General features: G+C 53.4%; 1 long non-coding RNA gene across 1 annotated transcript; it reads left to right on the top strand.

The window, feature by feature from the left end:
* Nucleotides 1-764: 764 nt before the first annotated feature.
* Nucleotides 765-4,151, top strand: LOC138916176 (uncharacterized). Its single transcript, XR_011423043.1, has 3 exons — nucleotides 765-1,034; nucleotides 1,978-2,438; nucleotides 3,247-4,151. It is a non-coding gene; the product is annotated as an uncharacterized lncRNA (long non-coding RNA).
* Nucleotides 4,152-6,959: the final 2,808 nt, after the last annotated feature.

Here is a 6,959-nt window from a genome sequence, read left to right as displayed (position 1 = left end):
TTCAAATCCTGGGCACGGACATGGCACTGCTCATCAAACCACGCTGAGGCAACGTCCCACATGCCACAACTAGAAGGACCCACAAGGAAGAATATACAACTATGTACTTTGGGGAGAAAAAGGAAAAAATAAAAAAATCTTTAAAAACAAACAAACAAACAAACAAAAAACCCAGCAACCTATTGTTTAGGGATACAGATACATTTGGTATAAGTATAATGAAAAGCAAGAAAATCATACACACAGTTCAGGATAATGGTTACCTCCGAGAAGGGAGGAACGGGGATGCGTGAGAGAGACTTCACACGTAATGGTTACGTTCTCCTTCCTGAATTGGGTCGTGGGTACACAGGTGTCCACTCTTTCAGAATCCTTAGATATTAAACATATTTTATCTATATTTATATCTACTTAATATTTAAGCATTTAATAAAAGTTTTCATAAACATGCATTGCAACTTGCCTTCAATGACGTCTATAATCCTATCTTTAAGAAAAAGCGTCTGAAGCAATATGGCAGGCCGTAAGATGGGACAAAGTTGGGTATGGGGTACACAGGTGTTTATTAGTCTCAAAATATTTAGTAGCAAATGTTCTGTAAGAAGAACAGTAACATCCCCGTTTACAAGTAAGGATGTCTGTGTTCTTGCCTGGCTTCCAGTCCTGTGGAGACAGGCATTAATCAAATACTTTCTCTTGTTATATACATAACTACCAAGTTAAGTGCCCTAAAGGAGGGGGAGTCACTCCAGAGGAGCATAAAATAAAGCTATTTGGACCCAGACTGGAGTGTCGAGTTGGTGGTTGGAGTGGAAGTGCGGGCCAGCGTGGGAGGCAGACACACAGACAGACGGTTCGGTGCAGGAAGACAGAAGGCAACCAGGAGGGGAAGAGCTGGTCCCAGAAGCCAGTCCCCTGGAGGGGACAGGCCAGCAGAGCTCTGAGTGATGACTAGGACTCAACCAAAGGAAGAAGGAGGGTTAGAGGCTTCTGTGCCGTAGGAGCATCGTGTGCTGGGCAGAGATGTGAGGAAGGTAAGTTCACCTGGCAGAGCGGGACTAGCTCAGGATGCCTGGAAAATAGGGCTTGGGGGTGGTGGCAGGAGATGAGGCCGAGAGACAGGCAGGGACGGCTCATGGGGGCCTTGCATGCCTTGCAAAGTGGGGATTTAAGCGGCGGAGGGGCGCTCTCTGAGGCATCGCCTGGTTGGTGGAGAATGGATTGAAGGCAAACAGCCTGAAGGCAGGGCATGAACACAGCCTGAAGCTGGCGGCTGTGGCAGTGACGTGAGGGAGAAGCCGGGAGCCTGCAGTGAGGCCGGAGGAGGGGGAATGGAGCCCAGGGGTGTCTGAGAACCAGCAGAGGGTGGCGCTGCAGAAGCCAGGGAGGGCAGAGCTCAAGGATGTCAAAAGCGACAAAAAGCCCAACGAAGCTTGAAACTGAAAGGATTGCCCTGGATGGGTCAGCTAAGAGATGAGAGCAGGCGGGGTGGAGGCTGAAGTCAGCCTGCAGTGACCTGGAGGGAACGGGATGACTAGAGTGAAGACAGGGAGTGGAGAGAGGGGTAGCTAGAGGGGTAGCTAGAGGTGATGCTGGGGGTCGGGGGGCGACCTGGAGTCTAGGATAAACCTGGCTGAACATGCAGAGAGGCAGTAAGACAGCCAGCAGAGGCTCCATTCTGGACTGAGTGACAATCGACGAACCATGATGAGGTCAGGAAGGATTCCTGAGCAGGGGCCACAGGACAGAGCGACCCTCTACCACTAAGGTGAAAGGGCTGGAGAACGGGAGGTCCGGGGATGTAGAAAGCTTCTAGGTGAGGACGTGGACGGGAAGCCAAGGGACCCCACTGAGGGCCTCTACTCTATTTTCTTTATGAAGTAGGCAGCAAGGGTGTCTGCTGACCAATTGGGGGAGGGGTCATCTCATTCCCCCAGCCTGGCTGCAAATGTCTTGTCCATGCTCACATCCTTCCAGCCCAACAGCTACAGGAGGTAGTGGACCTACCCACTACAGACACCTGTCGGAGGAGACGGTGAGCCGCTGGCCCCGATCGGTGCAGGAGAAGAGGTGGAACCTGCTTCGAGTCATGACTGCCCCTCCTGCCAGGTAGTCACTTTAAAGGGAGCACAGACTCCACAGGTTGCCGGCAGCAGGGCGCGAGGGGCCTCTGTGGGTCCGGTACTGGTGAGGCTGGGGTCTCAAGAGAGAAGCCGACCTCAGGCCAAGGCTGGCGCCTCAGACATCTCTTCCCAATTCATCCACTCCCTGCCCTTGTCCCCACTTGAGCTCATTCACAAGCTAACGATCTGAAAACAAAGGGAAATCATCCAGCAGAGGCCTTCGCATCTGCGAGAGCAAGGAAGTCTCGGTCTCAAGGTTAATGGTGAAGAGGAACTTGCCCAGCTGTGCAGGTCGTGGGGGCAGCAGGATTCTTGGTAAACAGGAGGGGACTGTGGCACCGGGGCGGTGGGGGGTGGGTCACTAAGTGATCTGGCCACAGGGTCAAGAGGAGGCCAAGGATGCACAATCTCCTGGAAATGAAATGGCGATCATTTATAAGTGCAAATTGTTTTACATTCCAGGGGAGTTGGCTCCTAAGCCAAACTCTTCTGCAGAAGTTTAGGTAGTGGGTGAGTCATTGTTATAAATAGACCTGCAATCAGAACGTCATCGGAAAGGACACAGTCCCATAGACAGAACCTTGGAGGAGTGGAGGGCACTGCATGAACTGAAAGCTCAATTTTTTTTTTATATTTATACCTTTTTTGTTAATTTTTATTTACTTATTTATTTTTTGCAGGGGAAGATTTGCATTAAGCTAACATCTGTTGCCAATCTTCCCCCTTTCTTCTTCCTTCCCACTCCCCAACAACAAAGCCCCAGTACCTAGCTGTATATAGTGGTAAGTTCTTCTGTGTGAGCCACAGCCACAGCATGGCTACTGACAGACAAGGGGGCTGGTTCTGCACTGCCAGGCCACAACCCAGGGTGCCAAAGCAGATGCTCTGAACTTTAACCTCTAGGCCATCAGGGCCGTCTGGAGAGCTCAGTTCTGAGAGGGGTACAGAGGGAGAGCTTTGGGGGCTGTAATGGAAGAAGAAGCAGGCTGGAGAAGGGAGTTCCAGCCAGGCAGGAGGAAAATGATGTTGTGGGCTGGCCAGTGATAAGCCACCTGCATGGCTGAGCAGAGCCCAGAGCACAGCCTACGAGTCCCTGGATTGACTGAGCCATCTCACATTCCAGAAATTCCTTCAAGGATCTCAGACTCTTCTAGGATCCCAAGATACCCCATCAACCAAGGCACAAGAGAACAGAACTCCTCAGCTGGAATCAGCTCATTCATTCTCCCGATGTTGATGTGCCCAGCCCTGATGGGCACTCCAGACACAGCAGACCCCAGCCCTCAAGTTCACATTGACTCCACAACAGGTGCTCAGAGCTCATGGGAAACTTGTCAAAGGGGAGACCATCGTCATGGAAATCAAGCACTGTCCCCTGAGGGACTCTGAGTCCAGCCAGACCTGCGGGAGAGAGGTTGCCCAGAAGACTTTCCTGACCCCCCCGCGGCCAGGTGGGTGCCCTTCCCTTTGCTCCCACAGCTCCCTGGACTTTATCTTATCATAGGTCATGTCAAGGACTTAACGGTCCCAGAACTGAGCTAAGGCCCAAAGCGAGAAACGGGGACTGAGAACCGAGTACCTCCATGCCCAAAAGAGGTGGCCTGGCCCACCCGGCCACCGTGAACTACCACTTCCAAAAGAGACAAGGGAGCCAGGGAACCTGCCTAAAACGTGTCAAGGCACAGGAAGGGGGGGTTCAACCTAGCACAACGGAAAGCAATGAGAAAACATAAAAATGTTTCCTGTTTAGATGCCCGTGAATGGACATTCCCCAATAAACCACAATTATTGTATGCTTCCACAACAGGATTGTGGACTCCTTGTTGGGGAGAGATGTCACCCCTTTTGTCCCCAGTCCCTGCAGTGGTCTCAGGCACAGTCGTGCTTGTTGGACAGAACCAAACGCCCAAGGCCCCTCTGTTCTCAGTAAAGGGACCATCTGGGCTCCCCATATCGCATTTCTTATCTGTTTCACAAGCCAGCGCCTCAGAACCAGAAGCTGCCACATCTCACTCCAGGCACCAACCACTGGGGGTCCTCCCCCATCCTGGGGCCCCTGCCCTGGGCCTCGGAGCAGAGAGGTTTGGAAGACTCAGCAGCCTGTCCTGGAGCTTCTGGCTTCGCCTCAGACTCACCCCTCTCTCGTCTTCTGGTGTGAGGTCCGGGGCCCGCCGAGCCTGGCCCAGCCCTGTGGAGCGGACATTGGGATCTCCGGGAAAGCCGAGGGAGGGAGCCCGCTTAGGGCCCACCAGCCGGAGGGCAACAGGAAGTGGCCAAGAGGCTCTGGCTGAGCCAGAGGGGAAGCACCCCCGTGCCAGCAGCATAGACAAGGCCCAAACCTGTCTACTTTGGCAGGCGTGGGGAGAATGGTGGCAGTCCAGGGAGGGGACAGCCAGGCCTCTGGCTGACTAAGAGGCTGAGGCTTAGACAGACCGTTGGCTGCCCCACTGACATGCAGAGCTTTCCCAGGACTTCCTTCTGTCACCGCCCCAAAGGTAGAGGGAGCTTGGGGGGGCTCCTGAGCCACCAGCCCCTCAGGCGCCCCAGCCAGCAGGGTCCAGAGACCCAGAACCCGCTCACGTCTCCAGACACCCAGAGGAAGCCTCTGGATACAAGCATGCAGCCCCAGAGAGGCTTCAACGGCCACCCAGCCTGACGGTCCTGGCAGCGTCCCCAGGACACAGCAGGAGGGCAGCGCAGCCCAGACCTGGGCCCCTCCTCCCTTGCGGGAGGCAAGTGTTGATCGCTTTTCCATGAGTATGAAGGGGAGGTTATCCTGGCAGGGTCTCACTCCACAGCTGGGGAAACTGGGGCCAGAGAAGGAGAAGGAGTGACCCCATGTGAGCCAGGGGCTCAGCAGCAGGCCCAGGAGTTGGTGCTGAGTATGGCAGGCATGGGGAGCCACTGAAGGCTTCAGGGAGGGAGTGACATGCCAGAAGCAGGCAGCGAAGAGACCAACTACGGGGTGGCTGAAATTGGCTATGCTGGGCGGTGGGGGATGTGGCAAGAACTCGGTGGAGACCTGGGGGGAGGAAGACGAATGGATCTGCATGGAACAGGTGTACATCTGGGTCGTGGCCACTGCTCGGATGGTGCCACAAGTATGATGTGGAAGGATGTGGTCAGGTGGGCACAGGGGCCAAAGATGACCCCGAGTTTCTGCTGAGGGTGCCTGAGAGGCGGGCGGGGCCATTACCAAAATAGAGAAGTCGGGGGCTCAAATTCAGGCAGCTTTGCTGGAGGACCAAGCCCACTTCCTCTGGGAATAAGTGTTGGGGGCTGGGGTGGTAAGTCTACTTTTCTACTGCGAGCTCTAATGTCAGCTGCACCTGAGCTCCAGTCCCCCACCTCTGCCATTCACTGGCTCTGTAGCCTTGGTCAAATCATTTAATCTCTCAGAGCTCAGTTTCCTGACCTGTAAACTGAGGAGAATAGTGCTCACCCGCAGGACTGTTGTAAGGACTAAGATACCACAGGTAAAGTGCTCGGTGGTTATATGCACTGCTAAATGTTTCCTGTGATTCTCATTACAATGCCAAGTGCTTGATATATATGACCTCATGCAATCCTCCCAGCAACCTGCAAAGCTGGCATTGTTTTTGCCCCAATTTGCAGGTGGGAAAACTGAGGCTCAGAGAGGCTAAAGAAATTTCTCAGAGTCACACAGCAAGCATTAGAGTCGGAACAGGGATTTGAACCTAGGTCCTTCTGGCCCAAAGCAGAAACTTTCCAGCATCAGATTATGTCTCCGCTGCCTTCCTGGGGCTTCAGGGCTGTCTCCCACTTCCAGGAAGGAGAAGAGTCAAGAGGCCTAAGGAGTATGCAGTAGGTTGAAACCCTTAGAACATGGACCTAGAATCACCTGGATGTGGTCTGGACAATTTTATTCGTCTCCAATGGACCCGATGACATTTTCTCTCTCCCCACTTTTTCTTCTCCCGTCAGTGAGACTGTACTCTCAACTCTAATGAGTCACCGGAAAATGTAAATTTAAAAAAATTAAGAGGAACATTGCTCCTACGTAAGCCCCTGCCATCTGTGAATCATTCAAGACAGGTATAATGGACGTAATTACAGCTTACCCACAAGCTAGACCCAAAATCAGGCCTAAAGGCTGATTTCAGAGCCTAGTGGTTTCCCCAGCAGAGCCCAGGGCAGCTGAAGCCAGCCCGGAGGAGGCCTCAAACCTGAACTGGTGCTTGACGTTGCTGGTCATCTCCCTGGGGCCCAGGGCAGGAGGAACCTGGGTGCCAGCCCTGACACAGAGACGCAGCAATCTCGGAACTCCATCCCACCCCACCCCCACACTGTCTCCATCCTCCCCCCTGTCCCCCCGATTCCCCTCACTCAGGCCCCTCCCTCCACTGGAAATCATCCTCCTTGTACCACCTTGCTTCTTAAAGGAGACAGATGTTTATTCCTCCATCGCTGTAAAGCCATTCAACCCCACAAAACACAAGGGGATATTCAATTCCTAACTCTGCAAATAGGGTAGGCCAGGAGCTTGACTAACCACTCTCTGCTTCTCTTTCCTCATCTGTCAAATGGCGCAATAATAACCCCTTCCTCACAGGGGTTGTGTGGCCATTAAGTGAGACGATGCATGTAAGGCCCTTAGCCCAATGCCTGTGTTCAGTGCACACAGCTATGACTAACTCCACTGTTCTCTTCATTATCTTGGGAGATGGGAGTGTCAGGAGCTCCCATGTAAGACGGCAGCCTCCTCCCACGGCCTCCGGCCCCGCATTCTGGTGGCCAGCCTCAGGAATCACAGGGCACAATAATTAGAATGTCAGAGCTGGAAGATCATCCAGCCCCAAGAAGGACAGACAGCAG

Source organism: Equus caballus, chromosome 11 (assembly GCF_041296265.1).
Source record: "Equus caballus isolate H_3958 breed thoroughbred chromosome 11, TB-T2T, whole genome shotgun sequence".
Taxonomy (NCBI): domain Eukaryota; kingdom Metazoa; phylum Chordata; class Mammalia; order Perissodactyla; family Equidae; genus Equus; species Equus caballus.
The sequence above is the reverse complement of the archived record's forward strand: the minus strand, read 5'-3'. Positions and strand labels throughout refer to the sequence as shown.